This window comes from Loxodonta africana, chromosome 7 (assembly GCF_030014295.1).
Source record: "Loxodonta africana isolate mLoxAfr1 chromosome 7, mLoxAfr1.hap2, whole genome shotgun sequence".
Lineage (NCBI taxonomy): Eukaryota > Metazoa > Chordata > Mammalia > Proboscidea > Elephantidae > Loxodonta > Loxodonta africana.
The window spans coordinates 132,798,030-132,814,256 of NC_087348.1; the positions used below are offsets into that span (position 1 = coordinate 132,798,030).

Below are 16,227 nucleotides of genomic sequence, written 5' to 3' on the forward strand. Positions count from 1 at the left end.
GCTGGGAATGCATCATTCTGCAGTGTGTGATTTAGGCATTAAGAGGCTGTGGTGTCTATGCTTTCTTTTTTGTTTGGTTAATTTTATTGCATCTTATTCTACAGGAAATAATACCAAAAAAATCATCCTGAAACATAAAAGCAAAGAATGGAGTCGGCAATACATATAAGATTAGAAAACAATTACCAGGAGGAAAAAAAAGAACACAAATATGCAGACAATAAGGGCCTAAGAGCTTCAGATTTGGCGCCAACTTTCTGGCAGTCGAAGTGAAAAGAAGATGTGGTCATGTACAGAATTTTATCTAAGAACTGTCCCTGCTTCTCAAAAAAGAAAAAAATTTTTTTTCTCAGTAGGAAATTCTAAAATAAATTTTTCCTTTGTGTTGTGGTGGTGTTTGGTGCCATGGAGTCGATTCCAACGCGTAGTGACCCCATGTGACAGAGTAGAAGTGCCCCATAGGTTTCTCTAGGCTGTAATCTTTATGGGAGCCGATCATCGGGTCTTTCTCCCGAGGAGCAGCTGTATGGGTTTGAACTGCCAACCTTTCGATTAGCAGCTGAGCGCTTAACCATTGTACCACAACGGGTTTCCTATAAGAGATACTAAGTAAGCAGTCTTTTTACAACAAAAACCTGGTCCTGTTAAAACTTCTCAGGAGCTTCCGTTACTTTTGAAATAAAGTCCAGGATCTTTAACGAGGCCAGCAAGACTCATTACACACTCTGACCCTAAAAACAGTAACATTTAACCATGTGCCAGGCAGTGTGCAACGTCCTGTACGTATCGTTTAACCCTCTCAAAAACCTTAAGATGTATTATTAATATCCTCATTAACCACAGAGGAAACAGAGGGACGGAGAGGTTAAATAATTTTCCCAGAGTCACAGAGCAAATCAAGCAAGCAAGTGGCGTAACGAAAACTTGAAGCCATAGTCCAGCTTTGAAGCCTGGGTTTTCAACCCTGCGCTATACGTACTGGTAATATTGCCCTCTTTAAGCTCTTTGAACTTTTTCTGTCTCCGTGCCCTTGCACATTACCGTTTCTTCTGCCTGTAGAGTTATCTGCCCTCCCCTTAGCTCCTTAAGCATATTATTTAATTGAATTGAACCTTGATAGATATCATTGATTCCTTTAACATGTTATCATTAAAGATAAGAAATGGGCAAAGGTTAAGCGTTTATCTGTTTTGTCCCTCATTGTGGGTATACTGTTCTTTGGTATAATGCGTAGCTTTGGTTCTACATTCTCTCCTTAACTTTAATGGAACTAAGAACCATTTGGGCTCATGACTTCAGTGCTTTTTTGAAAGCTTGCCAAGGGCTTGCCAAATCCACCAAATCTTATGACCAAATCTAATTGTCTCCCACAAAACCCGTAATTAGGCAGATCTCCACATTGGTTCTCAAGATAAAAAAAAAAAAAAAAAAAATTTTTTTTTTTTTTTTTTTAGATAGACCATGTAAATTGCTGATTCAAAAAGCTGTCTTCGTGTTGATCTGGGGCTCCAAAAGCCCTGTGCTCTCTACAAAAACCCTGCTTTTAGTTTAAAGATCTAGTCTTCCCAATTAATTCTATCCACTTTGATTTCTTATGAAAACATAGTAGCTCTCCTTCCCGCGCAACTCATTTTAGAATTTATCTATATGTTGCCTTTCATTGTTGTTTAAATTCTGCACATACATTCTTTTACCCCTTCTAGATTGTAAACTTCTGAGGGTTTAGCACAATACGAAGCATTTTATAAATACCTGTTGAGTGAATGGTGTAATAGTTTACTTTGGCCTTAGAAAAACCAAAAAACCCATTGATATTGAGTGGATTCTCACTCATAGTGACCCTATAGGATAGAGTAAAACTGTCCCATAGGGTTACAAGGAGCGACTGGTGGGTTTGAACTGCTGACCTTTTGGTTAACAGCTGAACTTTTAACCACCACGCCGCTAGGACTCCACTTCAGCCTTAGAGAGCTTATTTACTCAGTGGAGCCCACAGAAGAACACTCTGCCAGGTTAAGTAGTCTGAGGTACTTCTTTGTTCAGTTTTTGAGAGGAATTTTCTGTTGGTTTACTCTTCAGGAGATAAATATGAATGAGGAAATACTAACTGAATCAAGGGAGAAAATTGGCTTCCAGTCGTATACTGAGCAGCTTTTGAGAACTTACTGGTAGTTACCACCCTGCAGTCACATTCTTTCTTCCAACTCCCACATCTTCCTAAAATAACTTTTTCTGAATATAATGGTAAATAAGAGAATATAATCTGGGTAACTTGTTTTCTAATTTTTATATAGCTCATTGTTAGTGCTCATATCTGAAGGATATTGTTTTCTTGGTCTGACAGCATGGATTATTTAATGGTAAATGAATTTGCTAAAAAGAGCTTTGGGTTATTTATAAATATTATAAGGCTCCTAGGTATGATTAATGAAAGTTATTCAAGATTCCTACATTCTTTAGAGCTATTTCTCATATTTGTCCATGTGGTCACGTGCAGAAAATACTGCAAAAAATCTTAGGGTGGTCACCTCCAGACAATTTGGGCGCTGTTCAGACAAACAGGCGGTCAGCAGGTTCCGGCCTGGTAATTAAATTACTCAGAGTCTTTGTTTTCAGATCTCTGTTTCTTGATATGCTGTGTCTTTCCAGGCCAAGCATGTGCCTGAAGTTTATCGATTCATTTCCTGTCTTTCCCTTTCAGTGGTAACGTATTAGGAGGCTGGCTGTGGTGATTGAAAAAGAGCTTTGTTTTAGCCAAAATACCTTTAGACACTTGCTTACTCAGAGGACCTAAGGGACGATGTTTGTGACCTTTGGTTCCTATCTGAACACCCTGAAGACAGTGTTAGAAAAGTAGTTCATTTGCCTTCTATTAGGAGTGTAAGTAAATTTTGAAGGTTTGATTCACTTTATATAACCAGCCTGACTCTAAAGTTCTAATTCCTTTTCAAAAATTATTATTAACCAGGGTCCTAGTTGTAGTATTGCTTAAAAACTGCCCTCACTTTCCCAATTTCTTCCATCATTGCTTTAGTTCAGCCCCTCACCATTTCTCACTTGAATTCCTTTAACAGACTAAGGTCAAGATGATCCTTCTAAAATGCAGATCTAATGTCATTTTTCTGCTTAAAATTTTTCTGTAACTCCCCGTTGCCTTCAGTATAAAGTCAAAACTTAGTATAAAATTGCTCTAATGATGTGTCTAATCACACTCCCATCACGTGTTGTAGAAGCCTTATTAACTGAACATAATCTGTTGTGTAGCTGTATAGGTGGATGTTGCTTTCATACATGTGAGGAAGGCTTATGTCGGTGTAGAGAAATACTAGATTGATATATACTTCAGAAGGGCATGCGGACGTTGAGTTCATGCAGATAATGTTAGACTGTCCTTGATGTAAAATTCGGGATCTTTTCTTGTGACTTTTTGTTAGATCCACGTAACAAAGTTACCTTTGAAGAGGTCAGATCTAATCAGATTGTTTGTAAATCTTTCTAGTTAACCTTTAGGGAGACTAGTAACTGTATGAGAGAGCCAACATGATTCATAATTCAAAAAATTGTTGCCCTCCCTCCCTACCTTTGTTTAAACTGGGCCAGATATTAAAAGAAAAGGAGTCAGGCCTGGGTGCTGGTCCTAGTTCCGCCCTTAACTTTCGCTATAAACAAGCTCGGACAGGCCATGTAACATTCTGAGCCTCAGTGGCTTCTCAGACTGAGGGGCGTTATATGAGTTACTAAGACCTGTGTCTTTAAGACAGTGACTTTTGCTGAGGATTTAAAAGAGTGATCCGATCACTGTATTAGAGGAGTTCACAGTTTTCATAGGTCTAAACAGTTAGTGTCTGTAAATCTTAGGAAACAAATTGTAGTTTCTGAATGTACATTTGGTGAATGAAATGGATTTGTCGGCAGTGATTAAATTGTTTTTAATCTTCGCATGTTTAGCAATATAAGCATAATAGGCCTTAATGGAATAGACAAGTTTCTGAAAAGCAGTCCAGTTTTCCTGTTAACTTCTCTCTTAATTTCAGATATCTTCTGCTGATTATTGGCAGCCTGCCTTTAGTTTATGGTTCAAAGCTGTTAGCAGTGAGCTTCCCCTGTGCTGGGCTGCCGCAGCCGCCGCTAGGCTACAGTGAAGGGAGAGAGAGAAGCATCAGTTATTCTCATCTTGGCCATAAACATACCTGGCCGAATTCTATTAATGTGAGGCTTTTAGCAGTCTGTATTTAATTTGTTCTCTAGTTTTCTGTTTCTATCAGAATGAATTTTTATTAAGTGAATCATTGTATTAAAGAATTTCAGTAAGATTGAATTAACTCAGAGAAAACCAATTCCCTGTCAAAGAGGAGGTCCAGAGGTATACTGTATCTGCTGATTAAGGAATAGATTTCCTACTTAGGATAAAATGGGAAAGCCATAGTCTGCACAGGGGATGATCTGTTTTTTTGTTTTGTTTTGTTTTGTTTTTTCCCCCTTTGGAGAATATCCTCTGTGCTTTCAGAAAGAGATCTTTGTATGATAAACTTTCTGAGGCCTTGTATTTCTAAAAATACCTTTATTTTATCCTCATTAGTGAATAGTCTGATTGCACTATTATTTCATTGCCTGCTTTTATAAAATTTTTTTTTATTTCTATCAAAGCAATATATTATTTATTGAGGGTGTGTTATATGTCACACACAGTTCTAGGGGCTAAGAACATACCACTGAACAAAATTTCTGCCCTGGTGGAGCTTATATTTGAGTGAGAGTATCTTGGGCTCAAGGGGTAAAAGAAAATGTATTTCAAAGACAAATAAGGAAGCTAAGGGGAATAGGGAGACCAGAATGGGGGCGAAGATTTGCTTTTGAAAAGCCTAAAGTGATTTATTTCTTTTATGATCCTTCGTTGCAAGTTGTTGTTTTCTGTTTGTAAGCTTGTAAGATCTTCTGTTTGTCCTCAGTGTTCCGAAATTTCGCACTGATGTACCTGTTTCAATTCACAGTGAACTGCCTTCACTTACTTAGTTGATGGTTTCCATCCCTAACTTTTTCTTTCTGAAATGTCTATAATTCAGATATTGACCCTCTTGAACTGACTCTCTGATTTTCTTTTTTCTGCCTATTTTCCATGTCTTTGTCTTTTTGCTCTGCTTTCTGGGAGATTTCATAAACTTTGTCTTCCAGTTTTGCTTTGTTTTTTTTTTTTGCTATCATATTTCTAATATATATGAGCTTATTTTGTTTCCTGGTTGTTCCTTTTTAAAATAACACCCTTTTATTTGATGATTACAGTATCTTCTTTTAGCTGAGAATAACAATAATACTTTTGTTCATGCTTTCTTCTCTATTTTCCTCCAAGTTGGTTTTTTTCTGTTGGGGTGTGTTTGCTTTGGCCTATATATTTTATGTTAGAGGTTTTTTTTGTTTGTTTGTTTTAATAATTACCAGAAGTACTTGGTAAACCAAAAACCAAACCCATTGCCATTGAGTCGATTCCAACTCAGAGGGACCCTAAATGACAGAGTAGAACTGCCCCATAGGGTTTCCAAGGAGAGGCTGGTGGATTTAACCTGCCCACCTTTCGGTTAGCAGCCGAACTTTTAACCACTGCACCAGCAGTAGTTGGGGGGGTCTAGGAAACTGACTGGAAACTGAGCCAGTGGATGGGATTTATCAACTCTGAGTTTTACTGTAAGAGTGATCTGACTGTATTCTTTTATTGAGGATTCTCAATGTCTGCATCTTTACTCTTGAGTTGATAGACTCCCAGGAGAATATTCTTCCAGCCTCATGCCCAGAAGGTAAAGGCCTGGTTACCATACTTTCAGGAGCCTAGTGAGTATAGAAGGCTAAGGCATGTCAGTGTCCAGTATGCATATGTTAAGTTAATCCCCCTGTTTTCAGTGGTGGAATTCCTGCCTTCCATGCAGGAGACTCACATCCGATTCCCAGCCAGCACGCCTCGTGCCCAGCCATCACCCGTCCATCAGTGAGGGCTCACATGTCCTATGATGTTGAACAGGTTTCAGCGGAGCTTCGATACTAAGATTGTCTAGGAAGAAAGGCCTGGTGATCTACTTCCAAAAACGAGCCAATGAAAAAAACCCTATGGATCCCAGTGGTCCAGTGCACAACTAATCGTGGGGATGGTGCAGGACCAGGCAGTGTTTCATTCTTCGTGCACGAGGTCACCATGAGTTGGGGACTGACTTGACAGCAGCTGCCAACCCCTTCCCTTAACTGGGCCTAGGGTCCTTAAGTCTAGAGACTCTCTGTTTGAGTCGCTCAAGAGACTGAGTCTCCGGATTTCTGGTGGGGTGGAGGTTGGAGCTGCTCACCCAGTTGCGTAGAGTGAGTGAGAAGATCTGGGGATGGAATTGCTTCTGAAGCTGTCTTTAACTGGTCATCCTTATGTTAGCTTCGCTTCACACCAACTTTCAGAGTTTCTTATGCCGCCAGTTTCTGAGTGTTTGGAGGATTCTGCAGAGTCCATTATATTGATTTTAGGCTTTTTCCATTGCTGAGGATTCAGGTTTCTCCGTTTATATTTCATCAGTTAAATTTTTTTGTTTATAAGTTTTCTAATTGGTTCTTTTTCCGTTTCCTAGTCTTAGATATATTCCCTTATCTCTGGTAAGAGATTAAACATAAGTATTTTATCACTAGATGTTTCATCATTATTTCTCATCCCTCTTTAAATACTTGAACATAGTTTTAATAGTTATTTTAACGTCTTTGATAATTCCATCATCTCAATTGTTTCTGGGTCTGTTTCTGTTGTTTGATTTTTCCATTAGTTATTAGTTGCATTTTCCTGCCTTTTGTTATGTCTATCATTTTTGATTCAATGGTGGACATTGAATTTTATGTTGTCTCTGGATTTTGTTGTTTGCCATTAAGGAGCTTTGTTGAGCTTTGTTCTGGTAGATAAGTTACTTGTAGTTCAGTTTGATGCTTTCAAAGCTTGTTTTTAAGTTTGTTAGGGTGGGTGTTGCTGTTAGGTGCCGTCGAATTGGTTCCGACTCATAGTAACCCCATAGGACAGGGTAGAACTGCCCCATATGGTTTCCAAGGAGTGGCTGATGGATTTGAACTGCTGACCCCTTGGTTAGCAGCCAAATTCTTAACCACTACACCACCAGTGGGTATAGGGTAGCCTAAATGCTAAAAATAGTTTAGGCTCACTTCTAAGGCATGGCCTTTTTAGAGTCTCTAATGGGTGCCCGGAATGGTCAGTGAGAACACTACACATTGGCTGGTAAAAATTCAATGATTCTTAGCCCTGTGTGGGCTCTGGGAACTATTCAGCTAACAGCTCCCCAGTCATTCTTTGCCCAGCCTTGTAGAATTTCACCCTATGCACACACATTTTAGTATTCAGCAGAAACTTAAGAACACCCCTATTCATATTTCTGGGGCTCTTTTTCTGCATAGCTCCCTCCTTTCCAAAACTTTACCCTGCGACTTCGAGAAATATCAGACTTCAATTCTAATTTCTGTCTCCACTACTCAGCAAGATAGCCGTGCTTTGCTTGGGATCCCTTTCCCTGCTCTGAAGTCCAGAATGTGCCTGCAGGCAGAAAGCCAGGAGATCATAGGGCTTGCCTTATTCATTTTCTTTCTTTTAGGGATCACAGTCCTGTGTTGCCTATTGTCCAGTGTCTGAAAATAGTTGTTTTATATATTTTGGTCAGCTTTCTAGTTGCTTTAAGTGGAGGGTAAATCTGGTTCCTGTTACTCCATCATGGCTATAAGCAGAAGTTAGACATTTATTTTAAAATTCTTGTACAGTACTATTATATTAACTCTTTTTTGGGGGTGTGTTCTTCATTGTTGACTTGTTCTCTGTCTTAAATAGAATATACATTGCTTGAGAGTTTTCTCATTCTTTGATCATATGTATGTCTCTTTATAATTAAAATTCCTTTGTTAGATTGTCTCTTGCCTCTGTTTAGGCAGCCTGCTTGGGTAGAGGGATAAGACCTGCTGTTGGGGTTTTCACTGAGAGTAGAGGGGTGAGTAGAAAGTATTTCTAGACTAGATTGCCTGGTAGCTGATCTACTGGGAGTAAATGCGCCCCTTTCCTTGTAGGCATCACCAGCCCCCTGGACACAAGGACACTGACCTGTGTCTCTGTAATCGTATATACGTTTCTCCCCCTTGGTTCACACACCCTCTGTCACTGCCAGCAGTATTGTGCAGGGGTGAACATGGACTGCACCCACTGTGGTATTCCAACGATTGTCCCTTAGCCCTTTCCTGTTCCTAGGTTCCATCCTTCGGCCCGGAGCACTGATAGTTCTCTTGCCATCTTTTGTGTCTGTATTACCTTTGAAAGTTCAGTGTTGATCCTGGCCTTAGATTTTCCTCTGTGGTTTGATTCAGTCTGTCCTAGATCACAGAATATTTCCAGTTTCTAATCCGTCAATTCCTTTTGTTCTCGTGTGACCATTAATTAATTAATTGACTGACTTTGTCATTTCCAGAATTTGGTATGAGAGGGGAAAACTAAAGCCAGTTCTCAGGCTGCCGTCTTGAAGCAGGAAGAGTAATCTCTCTGACTCTGCCTTTGTTCAACCACTTCTTAATAGGTTTTCTTTTTATTGTTTATCAGTTTTTCGGTAGTATAAATATCTAGCTTTACTGTTGATAAGCTAAACATAAAATAGTATAACATTTGCTCTTTGCATCTTTATTCCATTGTGAGCCAATAATTATGTAATTCAAGAAATAATTACTGGGTTTCTTATCTAGGTATTGAGGGAGAGAGTGCTGTCCAAAGGGGTAATTAAAGACATTTAAAATTATGCTGTAATATGGTATGTGGTAAGTGCTGTATTAGAAGGTACAAGAAAAGTTATATAGTAAGTCAGAAAAAATAGGCAGTCATTAATAGAGAGAGATAATATTTGCAGAGTCTAGAGTTACAAACTCAGTGGCAATATAGCATCTGGTAAAGGTTACCAGTGACTTAATGGCCAAATCTAATTGCTTCTTTTTAGTCCTCATTCTCTTTGTTTTCGCTGCTGCAATTTGACACTTAGCAAGCACTATTTCTTTTTCTTGGAAATTCTCTTCTGTGATGAGTTTCTTTCCTTACTTTTAAAACCATTGTCTGTCTCATTTTCTTGTTCCCTAAAAGAGGCGTTCTATACGTTGTCTCACTGTGAACTCCTGTATTCCCAAGGCTTCAGTGCTTCTAGGCAGATGATTCTCAAATCTTTGACTTCAGCCTTTACATTTTCCTGGACTCCAGATCCTTATTGTCTCTTACTCATTTCCTGTATCCTCAGCACCCAGTAAAGTGCCTGACACAATAATAGGCGCACAGTAGTTGAAAGAATGAGCTAAAACTTGTTTTGCTTTTAAAATGTGTATTATGTTTTAGAATGTAGAGCGGTCAGGCAGTCTTTACAAATGTATGTATAGATTTTATTGTTTAATAACAGCTTTTTCATAATGGAGTGATAATTTTTATATATTGATTTATGAGAAAGTAGGCAACACCTTGAGAACCAAAAAAACCTCCCTCAGCATTATAGTAAAACAATATATTTAACATCTGCTTCACTGTCAGACTAATTTTGAAAGTCCTGATATTCCCAAAAGGGGCTAAGGAAAAGGGAAAATTTTTTCCTAACATGCTAGCCACGAGGCATGTATTTCATTTTCTAAGTTACCCCTCTCGGCATTTCTGTTGTTTAGGCTTACTTTTCATCCTTCATTTCAGAAAGCTAAAATTTGTTTGGATTAAGAGAAACTGTGCTTCATATTCACCTTTTAGTTTATTTCTAAATTTATGTTCTAAATATACAATATTTCTCATGCTGCAAAATACATAGGAATCTGAAGAAAAAGAAAGCCAAAATACTCAAACTGTCATGAGAAGATTTTGGTTCCATCTTGTGAAATTTATTACTACTATTTAATATTGTTTGCTATTTAAAGTAGTTTATGTATGGTTCATAGTGATATATTTAGAAAGCATAAATATATTTATACATAAGATATTTGTATTTCATTATACATACGTATTTTCATAGGCACAGGGAAAAGTTTGGAAAATATGAAATCAAGCTGTCAGTAGTTGTGTCTGAGGGGTAGGATAATGGGGGAAGTTTTCATTTATACTTTGTGTGTTTCTATGTTTGAATTTTTTTCACAATGAGCATGTACTGCATTTGCTGTTGAAAAACGTTTTCATTTGGAAGAAAAATGAGACAGCTCTACGGTGAAGTTCAGAAGACATCTTAGAGTGTAGATCTGCTGGAGAAGGTCCAACTAAATGGGAGGCTATGGCATGTGTACCCAATCCTGGAATATATGTCTGTTTGCCAATTATAGTCTCCCTTCAATGTTCGTGTTCTTGAGTTGTCAGTCAGCAAAATGAATATTTCTTATTCTTTCCTAAATTCTGTCAGGCTGCACATATTTCATAATTGGTATGTCATGTAGCCTGTCAGTTCCAGTGTTCTAGCACCTATTGTATTTCAGCATACCACAGCTGGTTAGGGTGCTGTCACATAGCTTCATTCTCTTTTCTGCTCACTTGTCTATCCATCTGTGAGTACAGTATTTTGTTGATCCTTGCACATATTCCATTTATCCGCCTGTACTCTGACTTTGAATCTGCTAATCAAACACTCTACACTTTAGTTGTTGACCACTGTGTTCTAAAATAATGTTTTCTTTGTTTTGTTTTGCAAGTGCATAGCAAATTATTTTTGCCAGTTCAGGTAACATCTTGCTTACAAATGAGGGTAACCAAGTAAAAGAATTTGGATGCTTGTAGTATTCTAGACAAACACTCAACTAGGTACCATGTGTAATTACATGGCTTTATGATATACTTAAGTGGTTATATCACCTGAGTGGGGCTCATAATGCTTGCTGAGGTAACCTAACAAGGCCCGTATGAGGATAAACCTAGGTAACGTGTATGAGAGTATAAATGGTAAAGTGCAGTGCAGATGCATGCCTGTACTTTTGTTATTGTGCTAATTTGGAGTCCCTGTGGCACAGGTGGTAATGGTGGTGGGAGTACAGAAGGAAGATATTGCTAGTGCCTTTTCAACATTACTTTCTCATACCTAACAAGATCTTTTCTCCAGGATAGCTCTTTCATAAAATATTTTAATTACCCTAGGAGTTCTCATAAGTATTTGTACATCCAAAAGTTGATCTAGGAGATAAAGAGTGGCAGAAAAATACAGTTTAGTGGTTCACTAATTCAAGGTATATACAAATGTAGCAGTGTCTTCTCCGTGTTATCTATGAATAGTTTATTAGCCCTGAAAGATGTATTATTTGACTGTGATTGTGTAGATCTTTTCCTCATAAAACATTGGATTAGATGTATTTACTGTATGTAAATACGGTAAAAAAAAAAATTTTTTTTTTTTTAAAGTATCATTTAATATCTTAAATTTAGATGTGTTTTAAATCTTAACTTCAGCATAACTTGGTCAAACCATCTCTGTTATGCATTTGTTAACAAGTAGAAGAAAAACTGATCATTATAGGAAAATATAGACGTAATTACCAGTAAATATGGTCTGCTTTTTGTTCTTGAAGGTGTAAAGAGAATTTCAACCTTTTCATTGAAAGTCAACATGGAAAGCTTTTATGAAAATCGCATTCCCCTAAAAGCAGAATTCTTCTTGCTTGTCATTTTAAAATATATTTATTGTGTACCCATTACAAAAATTATAATGCTACAACGCTGTAGTAGAGTTACATAATCTTTGGCATAATTATTGGTTGCTGCAAGTATAGGGTAGACATCAATACCTAAAAATCTTATAAACATTATTATGTTGATCTTCTTAAGCAATGATTCTCAACCTCTTTCATTTTTTCCGTTCACATTTCTAACTAATTGAAACAGCAAATATAAATTCACTGACTTGACTATGTTGGGTTTTTTTTCCATAAGTTATTTTATATTTAAAATAGGAAAAATACTTTTCATATAATTATATAGGTAAATGACAGTAAAAATAATAGGCTTGAAGCAAGGTTGTATTCAGTAAGCTAAAACCAAGTGAGCTCTACTTTTATGTTTACTCCAAGTCTTAATAATATGGCTGGTCTCAGTAGACATGAGTTTTCTAGAAATAGCACTTTTTTTTTTCTTTTTAATTTTATTAACTTTCATTGAGCTTCAAGTGGACGTTTTAGAAATAGTACTTTTATTATGAGTTTCAAATAGAGAAAATTTTGTGTTTTCTAACCTTTGAATTTATACACGGAAATAAAAGTGATTTTTAGGCCCCTTCTGTTTTTTGTTAAGCGCATTTCTGAGTTCATGTTAGATTTATATTAAGATACTACAAGCTAAATATTAGTTGTTGAAATAATTAATATTTTGCATAATCTACGCAAAGAAAACTATTCTTTAATTCAGTAAAGTAAGATTAAAGGTAATTTAAGTTTGAGTTATTAATGTAGTAAGCTATAGGAATTGGGTGGCTCTAAATGAGTTGTAATGGGAAGTTTCTTTGTTTTTAGTTTTAGGATTTTGGCATTTTTCGTTTTTTAAGAAAAATAATGTGCTTACAGGTAACCATTGTTTGTACGTTCCTTCATTTATTGATATGTATTGAAACCCTTGTGGCAAAGTGGTTAAGAGCTGCGGCTGCTAAGCAAAAGATGAGCAATTCTAATCTACTAGGCGCTCCTTGGAAAATCTGGGGCAGTTCTCCTCTGTCCTGTAGGATTGCTATAAGTCAAAATCAGCTTGACAGCAATGGTTTTTGTTTGTTTGTTTGTTTTATATCGAAAACCTACTATTCTATGGTAGGCACTTCAGTTTGATTAAATTGCTTCCTTATAATAGGTTGTGATTTTGGTTTTATTAATGGCAAATATATTACCCTATCCAGGGTGACTTCAGTAGACTGATGATTTCAGTGGAGATAACTTGCTATTCCAAAACCTTTACATAAATGCTGCTTGTGAGTAATTATTGACTATACCAAGGAGCCATTGACAGCTCTTTATGTAAGTATGTATCCCATATAACTTTATATAATGAAGGTAATGTACCCAGTGCTTCTAAGATCTCATTTAGATGCCAGTTTCTTAGACTCTATCAAATTTATTGAGTATACACCATGGAAGCATACAGAAATAAAAGGGATAGTCCCTGCCTTAAAGAAAGATGAGTCTAGTTTTGGGGCAAAAAAAAAAAACTTTGAAAATATTTTAGATCTAATCTATCAACAGATTCAAAGTAATATAGAACAATGTCATAAAATCCTGAGTTAACACAGAAAACACTTATAAATTTAAATCTTGTTGGAAACAGTAAGTCTATGGGAAATTGGTGGCTAGGGAACTATGACCAACATAAATAAATCACTTCTGACTTTTTAACACATTTATGGTCAAACCGGGGCACTTGTATCGTGGCCCTGGGCAGGAGAGAGGATGAACAACAGAAATTGGTAGGGTATCAAAATCAAATCTCCTCGTTTATACTTTTGCCAAGAATCCTGGTGATAGGATGATATGTCATTAATATCATCTGGGAACTCCCTTTGCCACGTCACTCCAATTTTAAGCAAGTCACCATGGAAAACAGGGAGCACTTAAATGTAGACGAGAGTACCTTGAAATTCATGTAAATGAGCATCTAACTAATGTAAGGTTGGGGAAGCAGAACCAACCAGATTAAGATGACCTTGTTTTGAAAAGTTTTAAAATAGTTGCTAATGATTCTAATAACAATAAATGGTGTTTATAAAATAATTACCATGTGCCAGATACTCAACTAATCATGTTGTATGCATTGTCTCATGTAAGCCTCCCATGGGTGGGTGTATTATCATTGTCATTTTATAGATGAGGGAAAGAAGACTCAAAAAAGTAAAATAAACCTGCCCAAGGTAACACAGTTAGTAAGTGAAAGAGGTAGGATTCAAGCCCAGAGGAGTCTTTATTAAAAAGTCTGTGCTCTTAACCATTATACTAGTGTTTCTCAAAGCATGATTTGTAGACCACAAACATCAAAATTTTATTGAGTACCTGTTTAGAGGTTCCTAAGTTCCATACCAGATTTGCTGAATCAGACTCCTTTAATGTACAATCCAGGACTCTGCATTTTTAACAGGCTTCCCAAAACGATTCTTAAGTACACTGAAGTGTGAGAACCACTGCGCTATACTATATGGCTACTTAGTTTGAGTACATAAAGACAAATAATAAGGCCTGATATGTAGGAGGGTGAAGAATATTTCTGGTAGTAAGAATGATACAAAATAAAATCATGGAAGTGTGAATAAGTTCCACATGGGCTGGCAATATTTGTAATATTGAAAAACATACATTGCAATACTTAGAGAACTTCGAAGTGTAAATTAAAGATTAGGACTGTACTTTGAAAGGAAGACAGTTCCCAGTAAGTTGAAGAGTTTGGTACTTACATCATCCCGCTTTGTTAACAACTTACTCACATCTGCATCAATGCTGAAACATTGTATTTCCACTGTTTGTTTCCTTCATCAAGGAAGTATCCTTGCTTCGGATAGTCTATTTTATTCATTTTGGGGTCGTCATCTCCTAGCTTAGTCCCTAGTAGATACAGATCCTTAGTAAATGGCAAGTTATCTCATTTTTTTCTTTTAAAACTTTTGGAAGGCCCAAACTGGGCTGGAGTCCTTTCTAGCCCAATTTGTAGCAGTTTGAGAACCTTGAGCATCACCTTCCCATCTAGATCCAGAGATCCAGGAGAAGTGTCAAGTTTAGCTTCCATGAACCAACCACCAAAGTTTTAACCCAACCTTGAATCCTGAGTCTTTCCAGATGCCCCCAGAAGAAAATTCCCAGGAAGACACAGCAGCTTCTCATCCTGTATCCTCAGAAATACTGATAGCTTCAGTAACTTGACCCTCAGGCCTGGTACCAACTACCCTTCCCCTCCACCAGAAGTGCTGCCCTAAAAGCAGGACAGAGAAGAGAAGATCCAGCAATAGAGGTAACGGGATAAGACATTGTTACTTTGAATGAAAAGACAGCTCAGTTGGAGGGTCTTTAATCATTATAAAAATCATTTCAGACTTGAATTTGAATGTGTTATTTCTGGAATTGTTCCGGGAACTGTAGAGTGAAAAAAGCAGTCTCTCATCCTTCCTCCTCAGTGCAGAGATGCTCAGTAACTTGACCTTCAGCTTTGGTGCCAGATGCCCTTCTCCTCCCCCAGAAGAATTGCTCCAACAGCAGGAGAGAAAAGAGAAGATCTAACAAGAAAGGCAGTGGGGAAGGGAATTGGCATTTACAAATGAAAAAGTACTTCAGAGCCCTTAAATTGTGGTTTAAAGAAAACCTTCTCTTCCTCACAGGATGGAGATCAGATTGGATACAGACATAAATGTCCATATTGCTTTCCTCAGAAGCTTTCTGAGAACTTAAAACCATGAGGAATGGTTAATTGTAGCAACAGGATGGAGACTTATGCCAGAGAATTATACCAGAAGTAGATTTGATCCAGTTTCAGTGCCAGTACCAAAATGTTCCACCAATAATTTTAGAATCACTGTGGGGCAAGCCAGGATGTTTCTGTGAAGTGAGTTGCTTTTTCCCTTTGCAGATCAGTCATTCCTCCCTTTCATGTTATCTGCAATTTATAAGTTGTCTGTATAGTTTAATGCCTTTCAGATTTCACTTTGCTTGATTCCATTTTATTGATTGGCCATTTTTTGGCACTTACATGTGTATTTTAGGATTCTGAATTCCCCAGTCCCTAGACAAGGATATTGTGTTTAGTAAAGTAGAAACCAACAGCCAAACCCAGTGCCATCCAGTCGATTCTGACTCATGGTGACCCTATAGGACAGAGTAGAACTGCCCCATAGAGTTTCCAAGGACCGCCTGGCGGATTTGGACTGCTGTCCCTTTGGTTAGCAGCTGTAGCACTTAACCACTACGCCACCAGGGTTTCCTTAGTAAAGTAGAAGTTCAGTGAAAAGGAGAAAAAACCCTCAACGAGATGGATTGATACAGTGGCTGCAACCATGGGCTCAAGCATAGCAGTAATTGTGAAGATAGCATAGGACTGGACGGTGTTTCGCTCTGTTGTACGTACATGAGGCCACTATGAGTCAGAACTGTCTCAGTGGCACCTAACAACCACAAGAACAAAATCAATCATAAGATGAGATCCATTGTTAAGAATTTGCAACAAATGACTGCAGGGAAAGTAAGAGCAGAAGTTGGTGATTTACGGTATATTGTTCAGGT

At 37.5% G+C, this 16,227-nt stretch overlaps 1 protein-coding gene across 7 annotated transcripts in view; it reads left to right on the top strand.

Moving 5' to 3' along the window:
• SIK2 (salt inducible kinase 2) overlaps positions 1–16,227 on the top strand; it is a 136,573-nt gene that overhangs the window by 28,370 nt on the left and 91,976 nt on the right. Inside the window, exon 4 of one of the 7 annotated variants that reach the window (XM_064288902.1) lies at positions 12,873–14,965. The exons of 5 other annotated variants lie outside the window; for them this stretch is intronic. The gene's annotated coding sequence lies outside the window, so the exon portion shown is untranslated. The remainder of the gene's footprint in view (positions 1–12,872; positions 14,966–16,227) is intronic. One more of the 7 variants, XM_064288904.1, reaches the window with a different exon arrangement.